Source organism: Kryptolebias marmoratus, linkage group LG16 (assembly GCF_001649575.2).
Source record: "Kryptolebias marmoratus isolate JLee-2015 linkage group LG16, ASM164957v2, whole genome shotgun sequence".
Lineage (NCBI taxonomy): Eukaryota > Metazoa > Chordata > Actinopteri > Cyprinodontiformes > Rivulidae > Kryptolebias > Kryptolebias marmoratus.
Genome location: NC_051445.1, coordinates 12,807,672 through 12,819,803, shown reverse-complemented (window position 1 = coordinate 12,819,803; position 12,132 = coordinate 12,807,672). Strand labels below are relative to the sequence as shown.

At 39.8% G+C, this 12,132-nt stretch overlaps 1 long non-coding RNA gene across 2 annotated transcripts in view; it reads left to right on the top strand.

Annotated features, from left to right (window-relative positions):
- The first annotated feature begins 3,458 nt into the window (after positions 1-3,458).
- LOC119617812 overlaps positions 3,459-12,132 on the top strand; it is a 47,779-nt gene continuing 39,105 nt past the window's right edge. For both annotated transcript variants that reach the window (XR_005234229.1, XR_005234230.1), the window contains exon 1: positions 3,459-3,662. This is a non-coding gene — a long non-coding RNA (uncharacterized LOC119617812). The remainder of the gene's footprint in view (positions 3,663-12,132) is intronic.

Here is a 12,132-nt window from a genome sequence, read left to right as displayed (position 1 = left end):
TTTCGTGGCGTCCCTGTCCTGCACACGCAGACAACACACCGGCGAAAACTCCCCGGCCCCAGTTCGCGGTGGCACAACACGGCAGCCAGCCAGAATAATTCAGCAAAAACGATTAAATATGAAGGAGCCACGACAGAGCTGTCCCAGCGCTCGGGAGCACAAACAAGCCCGGGCAGCACGTGGAGCGCTGCGGCCTGCTCCGCTGCTGCAACCTGTAGTTCTAAACTCCTCCTGACGCCGTCGATCCACGTCAACTCACTGTTTCACTCAGGAGGAAGTGAAACAGCCTGGTATTGTACTGTAGCTGCAACTACACTGCACACTTTTTATATATATTTTGAATAGACAGCACTCAAATCACTCTGACATGAGCAATAAAATTATCCCTATTTAGTTTTATTGTTTCATATTTCTACAAAAAAAGTGTTTTTTCCCCTTTTATTATATTTTCTTGGACCTCCATTTGTAGCTTCATTTGACTCGTGTCCATATTACTGTAGGGTGAGTGCTCTATTTTACCCAACAGAAATTTATTTAACGTAATGCAGGTCTTTAAAATAGGTTTTTTCAAATGTCTTTAATGCATTTGCCTTTTTTTTCCAACAGTGCACTAAAAATAATGAGGGATGACACGAAGGAAGTGGGGTTTCCTATGTATGTGAGCAAAAAAAATGCAAATGTTAATAGTTTTCAAGCTCAGAAGGAACAACTAATGTATAAAAGGCTGCATATGAGGAACACTGGGAACAGAATCAAGTCATCAACTTGGAAAAAAAAAATCAAAACGTCCCCAAAACGCATTTTATATCATTAATAAAATACCTGCAACCGGTAAAACATTATTGTTCAAGCTTTCCACAGTATTCCAATCCAAGAGAAAATGAAAATTTGCTTTAAGTGAAATATAAGGTTATTGGTGAGTGTTTCTTGCTTGAAGAAAAGCCGCAGATTCAACTTTTTCTGCACTTCGGTCATTTAATGCAATGTTAGAAAATAAAATCGATATCAAAGATCTGTTTTTTTAGCTGCATTGAATGTTAGTCCTAGAAAAGGTGCTACAGAGTACCAAATAGTATTTTTGCTTAACCTATAAAATTCTCCAGCTCCCCTATATCAAAGCTGCAGACATCAATAACCATCAACGGTACAGTAGATTCAAGCAAAGTGTGTCTGACTCCTCTACATACAGTAAATGCACATGCAAGGTGATGTTTGTCTTGTGGAAAGAAGGAGAGGAGTCAAGAGAAGACACTTTCTTCAGAGCACTTCCTCTCTGTGTCTTCTTCACCAGAAACCCATATCCTGTGAGGAAACCACATGCTTTTACAAGGGATGGTCCCTAACAGAGAAAGAGGTTAACATGCTCTGCAAAGCGATCACATGGTCTTCCTGACACATGTTGGTGAAATAAAACCGTTTCGGTCTCCCACGCGGCCGTGTCGCACTTGTCAATAACTCGCAGGTCCGTGTGCGGACGAACGCAGCTTCAGGAGGGGCTGTGGTGGCAAACGTTTCCTTCGAAAGGCTGAGCAGAGCGCTCCCTGTGCAGACGAGTGTGAATGCCCACTGGTGCATGAAGTTGTGTCAAGTGTGTGAGCGTATTTTTTTTTTTTTTTTTTAAACAGATCACCTGGTTGGTAAAGCATGGAACGGATGGACATGCGGGTGGAATTGATCCGTGTTCACTGACCAAGTGAGGCCTGAGGGATGTCCAAAAACTGAATGCTGGAAGAGGGAATGATGGGATACCTCCGACTGGATCTACACTGTGAAATGACGGGGAATCTGTGCACAGACCTGTCAGCAGGCTGAGGTAGTAGAGCTGGAAGTCAGACTTTAAACATTAGGTCAAGTGAACAGTTGAAGAAGGGAGACAAACAATTCAAGAACCGGGACTCCTGCGTCAAGTCTTACTTATCGTGAAAATAACAAAGAATCTAAGAACACAGACATATTCCAGTTCTGAACAACAAATAAGGAGACTTTTAATGCAAAAAGGGCTTATTCTTGACATGGTTATTTTTGTATAAATCAAAGACAATAATCTGAAGAAATGAACAAAGTCTAAAAGGTAAATTGAACATGTTTTTTGGAAACTAACTCTCACACTGGGAACGATTTATTTGGGCTTTAAGGCTTTAAAAAGACTTTAGATTATTTTTTTTATTTTTTTTAAAGGAGTTCTGTAGTGAGTTATGAGCAGATCTTATCTGTGGTTGACAGCCATCTGAACACTCAGTTTAGAGAAACAAAGATTCTGCTGCATTCCATTTTGTACTCAAATGTCTGAATTTCCGAGTTTTAAGTAAAAAATATCAACTCAAACTTACGCTGAAGCTGAAACCCTGACTTGGGATGTCAAAGGTTTCTCATCAGCCTCAAAATTAAAAATGGCTGCCGCACTCGTGAATTGTTCTACACTTCCGATGGTTTGTATTTCCTTTAATAACTTGCAAACACAGAACTGTACGACTTTTACCAGTGAATGAATATGTTGCTGCAGTGTTTAAATCCATAAAATGCAGAGACAGATATTATAGGTAACACATTTAGCTGATCAACAAATCCTACTGGTTTTTCCGACTTGTAACTAGAACACGGTTAAGTTGGGTGTGACATCATTCCCAAATCTGAGTTCAAACCTGTAAAGTATAAGGTCACGTAGCATTAATCCAGCGTGGACAGTCGAGCTAACGGCTAGTCTGAGCAGGGCAAATCCGCTAAAGTAGATTACAGCTGTCCTAAAACAACAAAAATCGCACAGAGGTTCATTTCAGCACTAAGTTACAAACATTTACAATGCCGTCACTTTAACACTACATCATTTTTACACAGAAGTGTGTGGTTATTTAACTCCAGCCTGAGTTGGTTTGCAGTCGATTATAAACAAAGTTGGACTCCCTGAAGAAGGCCTGCAAGCCAAAACGTGTTCAGAAGAATATGCCACGAAGCATAAAGGTATTTTAACCATTTTAAAGAGAGTGCCTTGGATTTTCTCGGTCTTTAAGCATCAATAAAGTTTTATGTAACACACTTACTGCAAAATAAAACATATTAAAACATATATCTGTGCTTCTACACTGTTTTATTTTAACATATTATTATCTCTAAAAACACATTTTGCTTAAAAAACTGCTTTTTATGACTTTTATAGCTAATTAGTGCGATAAAAATGTGATTTTACTTATTGTATTTGTCTTGTAACTACTTCCTTCGTTAAAAATGCTTTACAAAAGGTGGAAAAATAATTATAATCATGCTTCCAAACTGTCCAGTATTTACATAAACACATATAATAAACATGTCCAGTTGATGTGGTCATGAAATCAGTAATCGTTCTTCCAGCAGACGCCTGGCTCTGTGAATGGTCAGCGCTCAGTAGCAGCACACTGTGATCCCCTGAGAGGCGACAACTTGCTCCCGGTAAAATAATCTGACTCCACACTCTGCCACCCGGGCCACATGGTCTCTGTCATATGAAGTGGATGTGGGTCAGGAGGGGCAGAGCTAAGTGAGAATCTGTCAATGTGTGTACAGGATGTGCCTGCTGGATGCTTCCAGACCTGAATGGACGTGGTGTCGTGAGTGAGTCGGCACCGTTCGGCAACTCGCCTCTCACTTTCTGATCCACAGACTGACATTACGTGCATCACATGCTTGAGGTAGGTAGAATATCCACTTAATTATTTCACACTTGATTAACATCGTCTGCCGCCCAATAAGAGAGGAAATCATGTCTGTGTATTCGTTTGTCTGACTGTTAGTAAAATATCTAATGAACTTCTGGACAGATTTTCATTAAACTCTCAGAAAGTGATCATTGGATTCACATCTACAACTAACTCACTTTTGAAATCAACCAGATTTAAGATGGCCGCCACAGCTAGTCAACCTTAGCCAACACAAAATGACTATACCTCAGTCAGTTTTACAAATACTGATTTAAATTTGGTGTGGTTGTTCCTGAGAGTCATCCCCAACACTAACGGATCAGTAGGAAGGCTACTTTTATTTGTTAAATATTGAATCTCGACAGAGTACATCTCAAAAGAGTTATTTGAAGTATGCAAATATGTGAATGCAGATTTAACTGATCCGGGGTTAATCATTATCCTATTTTCCATATTGTTTTTAATCAAATCAAACATCAAACAGATGAGTTTGACAGATATTAAGCGATCGCGGCACCTTCTTCCTCTGTTTTCCCACACACCGAATCAGCTTCACATTCAAAACAACAACAAAATAATACGTGTTATTTGAAAGCCCTGACTTCCCAGGCTGCAGTTGACTTTCCCTTGCAGTTATTCTCAGCTCCGGAGTCATCAGACTGAACGCATTCTCTAAATGTTTGAGAGGATAGTATATACACACACTCAAGTACACTGGGTTTCTGTTCTCGTCGGCTCATCTTTCTAAACACACACATGCGCTTTTCTCACGTATTCGCTCAGTAATTAATGATCCTAAAAAAACCCGCATCTTATTTTGAAACAACTCTGAACGTCATCAGAAACCTTCAGTTTTTAACAAGCAAAGACGCAGTCATCTTTCTGGTACTACAATGATTCCTGCTACATTTGACCAGTAATAAAAGCCACTGCTGTTGCGTTAGCCCTGTTTTTGGACCTGTTGCAAGGTTTCTGGTCACTAGCTAAAATATCCTGCACACCTTTTCACATTGTGTCTGATTCAACATTTATTTACTCAGTTCAGGTTAGTTTTTTACCACCATGTTAACAAAGCTGGACACCATGAGTGTTGTGGGTCTTTAGTTGGATGTGTTCCTCGTGTTTAGGACAATTATCAGCCTGGAGCCACCACTGGGTACAAAATAGGTCATTTCAAAATTGCTAAAATCTTAAACTATCATTTTATTTCATAGGAGGACCTCCAAAAAACTAATAAGCATGTATTACACTGATTATGAAAACTGTTGCATATTAAGGAATTCCAATCTAATAAATGTTCAGTTTAGTAGAGCACCTATGTATAAAATAACATGAATGGATGAGCCACGTAAAAGAAAGAAACTTGATAAAGACCGTAAAATAAGAAAACACTTTCTAAAAATAGAAAAAGAAAAATACAAAAGGAAACAGATTCTGAGTGATACAGCATCGACGGTTGAAGCTAAAAGCACAAAGGAAAGAAGACAAATACGCAGAAGAAGAGTTAGAGCAGAAACAAGGCGTGAAACAAAGAGGCACGCAGAAGCGCGAGTCGCTGGAGAGAGTTATGAATAACTACAGGAAGATGGAAACAAGTGGAGACACTCGATGGTGGGAGAAACGCAGAAGAAATTGAACGGGTCTGTTGCGATACATGAAAAGAGTTTAACAGGATGGAACAATGTGGAGGCTCAGCCAAACACACAGGCAAGAACTGAAGAAGACTTTAAAAGAACAGAGGAGGAAGTACACGTCTTAGTGATGAGAAGATAACAAACGAGCGAAGAATCAGAGTATAAATACAAAACGAACAAACAGCAGTTCACATATCTGCCACCTGCTGTAGATTTTACAGATACCTTGTGTAACATATCAAACCCGAGTGTTTTTAGGTGTCTACATGTGTTTTACTATGCCAGCTGGGTGGAGGGGTGAAGAGGGGTTACGATAAGGTGAATCCCAACACGGGAGACATTTGGTCTCTCCGACCTTTTCACACACATCCCGTCCCGTCACCGGTCAGGCTACATCAGGGCCTGGTGATGCCCCGCGTGACTGCCACGAGCACGCAGACTTCGCCAGCTGGGCTGGTATGTCATAAGCATGTGTCCCCCAGAAACCCCTACCGGCCCCCGGCTCGGCGGATCAAACCAGGACCGCTGGGGACGCGGTGGCTGCTGGGCTAATTTAGGGAGGGTGAACCAAGCCGAGTATCTCAAGTGTCAGCCTTGTGCTTTCTAATATTAAAGGCCCGTTGGCTTTTGTGTGTGTTGTTTATGTGCGGTGTATTTTTAGGTGAATTTTCCACTCCCTCTGCAGCACTGCAGGCTAACGAGAATCAGGGGGACTGTACGCGGAGTCCAGTGATCACCAGGCGCTTACACAAGAATATCCTTGGGTAATGCTGACCTCTCTGCAAAACAGATTTTACATTTGCAAATTTCCTTCTGGGTTGGAGCCTAAAATAATGCTCGTCTTTGTTTGCGTTTATTGTGCAAAACACCACTGTGCATCTGAGCCAACACGTGCAGCAGGAAAGTCTAAATATGACAAACGTGGAAGTGTGAAGCTTGTGTTCATTCTAAAGATTCTCGGTTTAGGTGTGATCCGTCTTTGATACACAACAACAGGCTTGTAGGCTGGAGCTTGGTGAGTTATAATTTTATATGTGCATCACATAATAAACACAAAGGTTGCTGGGTTGATTGACAAAGAAGGCTGTTCTTTATAACAAGAGCAAACTTCCTATCAAGTAATGAACAAAATCATTCCCAGCTTCTTTAAAATTGTGTTTTGAAATAATCTATTACTGCTGCTGAAGAAGACTTCTGCTAAATGCAGCAAAACATGTTCAGCGTCGTGTTTTTCATTTTATTGAGCAGATATAAGGTTTATTTGCGTTCAAGATAGCATGTTACTGCATAAAAACTCGTGCCATTTAAAGGAAAGAAATCTTCCAGGTTTTCTACCACTGAACAAACCGAATTCTTTGGCTAAAAGCTTCTCACAGCGAGAGGTGAGACCAGACTCCGCACTGCACCGTTGGCGCAGTTTTCCTTGCAAAAACAAGCCCTACAAACTCTTTGATGGAGGTCCAGAATAGGTTTTACACTGAGTTTTATATTTGTAGGGTCTATTGGTTGATTTTAGAGAATAAAATCGAACGTATCTGAGAACTAACCCAAATATAGCTGGTAAAATACTAATAATGTGACGTTACAGCACTGTTTCTCCGTCCTTCTTTGTTACCGCAGAGCTGATCAAAAGTTATCAGTTAGATGTAAGCCACACTATCAGAATAATGTTTCAGGATTTATTCTAATCCTTACAGTGATCAGCTCATGAAATCCCTGCTGGTTGTTGGCAGGAGGTTGTAGGTTTTAACACTGAAATAGTTTGTTGTGCATTTTGACAGGGGCTAACTCAAATAAAGGTGTTGCAAAAAGTGGCTGTGCAAAATGGCTGCTATCAAAGTACTTTCAAAGTCATGTGTTATAAAAGAATCACTTGACAGCGCTTATAAAAACCTTACATTACCTTGGTAATGATCTGATTTAGTCAGTTTGGGATGCAGGTGACTCCAAACCTATTGTGAACTTTGTAGATGTAGATGATGGTCTCCAATCCTGGTCCTGGAGGGCCACCATCCTGCAGGTTTTACTTGTTCCTCTGCTCCAACACACCTGATTTGAATCAATGGGTGATTAACAGGCTTCTGCAGAACATGAAGAGGTGATTTAACCACTGAATCAGGTGTGTTGGAGCAGGGAAACAAGTAAAACATGCAGGACGGTGGCCCTCGAGGACCAGGAATGCTTACCCCTGCTCTACATAGTCTCTTCGTCATGATAGCAGCTGATGTTTGATTGGATGTCTGCTGTTCGTGCTCCTTTCAGGTCATCTTCATACCTCCATGTCAGTGCAGGCACGTTATCTCATGTGTGTCTGTGTACATGTCACTGTGGTGGGTTTTTTGGATGAATTGTGCAATCTGAACTGAACGAGTTTTCCCTGAACCATGGCTAAGAGAGTTGTGATTGTGGATAAATCTCATGATGTTATAGTCTGTGTGCTTGCGTCTTTCCGCAAGTGTTCCTCGCATTTTGCCACGGGCGTGTGGTCAGGTTAACCAACATGAGTGCAAATAATGTTGGTACGAAGTGCTCAAGAACTGTAATTTTATTCACAAGCCTCCCGCAATTAATGTTAGCGTGCCTCTGAATGTTTAACTACCATCCCGCTGTGACTGCAGCAGACTCAACACAACTGCCTTCGCTGATAGGTTACACAGTTTACTCTCTCTGGGTTTGACGTTCAAGCATTTGCATATTGGTCCTGTATCCCACCCCCAGGAATAACCAGATGCCATGCTACACAGCTGGTTATCAGAACTTTTTTTCTCACAGATGTCTACTTGCTGAATCTCTCAGCAGGGAGTTCAGACAAGATGCCCAACTTGGTAATCAGGAAAAGACTTCAGGGCTTACAAACATTTGAGCACAGACACGTCAGAAGCAGTGGATAGTGTAAAGCTCAGTCCTGCTGTCATAGTTCTCGGCTAGCTTCAGGGTGAGGTGTGTGTTTGTTGGAATTTGCTGTGATGGGGGAAAAAAAACTGGGATTCTTCTTCTGTGTTTTACCAACACTCCTTTTTTTCCATCTCTCTCTTCACTGCTTTAGCAGGTATGAGATTCAGATCTGTTACTTTGTGGATTCACGACACAAAAGTCTTTAACTCAAAGTCTTTTCTTAAATATAGATGAAAGGTAAAATGATCCACAGCTGACTATTATGATACATCTGTAAATTAATATGTATATGAGACTAATATATAAATATCTACACATACTTGTTTGTCAAGATGAAGTTTCAGTTTTGTTTTATTTGTAATCAAGTCTAGTGATTTTTATTTTAAAATACAGGTCATAAGTTTAATAGTTACACTAAAATCTAACATATGGTTTCAACTTAAAAAGAACTAAAAAACTTAATTTGTTCTATTAATGTTACTTTTTGATATCTTCATAAAAAAAAAAACTCAATGTAGAAACTTCAGTGTTGATTTGGATTTGATAAATGAACCTCTTTAAGTTGTAATAATTAATTAGAATGTTAATTAGTGTAAATCTTTTGTTTCAGTCAAGCTGATTTGATTTCGTTAATGGACCGGGCTGCTCTTGGTAAGTGTTCAAATCTGCAAATCTATTTTAGCTTTATTAAAAGCGTCTCGACATTTACATGAAATGTAACTGACCAAACTAAACCGAGTTTACTTTAACCTGAAATGTCCCTTTCAACATAACTAATGTGGCCTTTTAAAGTAACTTTATTCTGGTTCAGTTGAAAACTTTGTGCAAAATTTACCTCCTCTTCCCGTTGCTTCATATAATGGACATTTAGGAAAATAAGTCCCACTTCTCCAACTTTAAACGGTAAACAGTTTTTTACATGAAGCCTAACATAAAGCCAGCACTTAAACAAAGCAAATAAACTCAACTTTAGCAGCTAAAGATTGTTCTGAGGTGTAGCATGCTAATAAAAACATCTTTTTTTACTCTTCCAGCTGGGAATTAGAGGCTAGAGAAGTGACTGGGAAATTGAAGTTTGTTCATTTTCCTGACTGGAAGGTAAAAGTTTAGGCTGCAGCAGTAAATTATTTGTGCTGTCTTGTTCCAGCATTGATGGCTGAAATGCCTAAGGGCAAAGGACTTAACCCCAAAATGCTTTAGGATGCTCTCTGTGTTCATATCCTCAACTTACAGATCATTCAAAAGCAGGTGTCTAAATCCTGAGCATGTTAAATACAAATATATCTACTTTATAAAGCATGTTTCGGTAAATAGAGTGTCCTCCTTTCCTCTTTTATTTTTTTACCTGCTCTCTCAGCTCTCGTGCTTTGGGCAGCCTCTTTACCCCTAATGTTCACCAGTTGATCACATGCATGCATGGGTGGAAGGAAGAACAGGTAAAATGAACACAGGAACAATTAGCTGGGGGAGAAAAACTGCAGACATGCGAGTTCTTCTCACATAGGTTCGACACGGTGAATGACTGATGAGTGGGGACGAACCACAAACACAAATAAACATGACAGCGGAAGCATATGCGGGCGTGTGCATATGAGCGCCGGGTTTTAACTGCTGCTCCATGTATTATTTAAAAAGCTGAGGAATACGAGAAAACACAGGAGCTTTACTTGTTTAGACGACAACTTGTTATTCTTTGATGAGGCTGTTTTATATGGATGACTCTGCTGTTAGTCAGTGATTTGTAGCAGCACGGAAACAACTTCCTGCTTAGGGAATTCAACTACGACTTTTTGATACTTTAAAATGCTTTAAAGAAGCAGTGATTGGAATTTAGCAACATCTGGCTGTGAAGGTGCACAATGCAAATAAGTTATTCTCAGATTTACACAAAATGCAAGATAAAGGGTGTGCTGAAGTTCATTTTATGCTTTTCTGTTGAGGCTGTGCTCACATAAATACCTATAAAAACTGAGCAAAAACTGTCTTTGGTAGCTGCTAAAACAAGGAACGGCAGCAAGAGCTATAGTAAAAGCAATATGGCAGACTCTAGATCACACCGAAATGTTGTTTTAGAAAAAAAAAATAAAACAACTGTGACAAAAAATGAGGTTTGTTAAATGGTACAATGATTTTATGTTTAATGACTGTTTAGCAGATGATAAATATGACTTTGGATGATTAAAGATCTAGCATTCCTTGAAAGAATGCATATCACCCACCGCCTTTCATACCAGAGTTTAAGACTAAGATAATTGATGTTCAGAGATGACATCATTGTAGCCATTTTAGTTACACCTTAAAAATAAGATTGTGCTCAATCTCAAGTGATATCGAGAGACGTTATGCTCAAAGCATGTGTTGTGAATGACTCTCAGCTACTATCACATCAAATTTTACAGTTATAGCCATTTTTGTCATTTTTGACGATAGTTGCCTGTGGCAGCCATGTTCAATTGGGTCGACTCCAAATGTTAATCAGTGGTAGAGGTACAGCCAATAATTCAATAAAAGTGGTTCAGTGTTTCATGAGGTATTTTGATAACAGACACACACACACAGGAAAAACATTATCACCCTTTCACCTTTAGTGGTGGGCGATAACACTGAGTGGGTCCACATCTTTATTTACACAGCTCTCTGCAATGTGCTGCATAAGCTGACACCACTTTATAAAACAATAAGGATGAGTTAAATATGCCAGGTTATGTATGTATTCAGTATGTGCTTAAAGTCGTGCATGACTTGAAAACAGCTTTTCGTTGGATGTCATGTCTAATATAATCAGATGGCAGCTGCAGTTCTATTATTCATAAGATCAATGTTAAGATTTAACCAGGCCAGATTAGCGACTGCCTACCGACTCTCCTCAGGCCCCCACCTCTCCATTTTTTCATCAAACCTCAGTTTTCGCTGGAGATTATTTTTCCCTTCATTGCTCTTAGAAATGTTGTAAACATGAAAACAGCGTCCACCTAAAGGAATGAAAAACGGTGAGACACAGGGAGAAGCATTCAACACCTCGACTGGAAGGCCTATAGAGGCAGAACCAAGACTGTGAAAAAAAAAAGAGGTGCAAATAGTAGAGGTAAAACAAGGTGATCCAATGTGAAGGAGTCAGTCTGACTTCCAACAATGACTTGGAAAGTGAGGATTTTTTTGTCCCATAGTTCCTTAGTTACTCAGTCAACACTTCTTACATGTTATTCATTCAAATCAATACAATTTATTGTCAGTGTACAAATAAAATCTCTAAAAAATTTAATTATTGAGCAATTTGGAGAAAGTAAAACCTCTCCTGGACAACTGTGCCTGATTTTTACAGCCAGATCCCACATAAAAAAGGAAAATGAGCTTGACTTCTGACCGTCAGACACTGCAGAGAAAGAACACTATTTGTTAAAAAACAATCAGTATTAGTACAATAGAAAGCAACTAGCTCGTCCTCCATCTGTTTACTACACATTAAGTGTGGTACCACGTATTCAGTAAAACCATGTTCCTGTCATGTCTGTCTGTCAGAGTAACGAATCCCGCCTCAGGTGTTGGTGACGACGCATCTACTCCTCCTAATGAGTTTCATTTACACCAAGAACTCTTCATTAAAACCATTTCTGATAAAACTTCAGGAGCTGGAGCAACTGAATGATGATTAATCGTTCAGGTCCTGTGATAAGTTTTCTGCTAAAAGCTATTTAGAAGTCACTATTTTGGTTGAAAGCTATAACGTAATGTTATGCATATAACTACTGTTCCCTGAAGGAGAGGAACGAGGTACAACATATGTACTATGGACTATGGGATATCACGCTCCCGCGTGTCCTGGCTGAAGACACCTTTAATCACGCCTTTAGGCAAATGACGTGATGACGTGATGACGACAAGTGACAGGCCCCGCCTGCACTATGTAACCGTCCGTCATCACAGTCATTCCT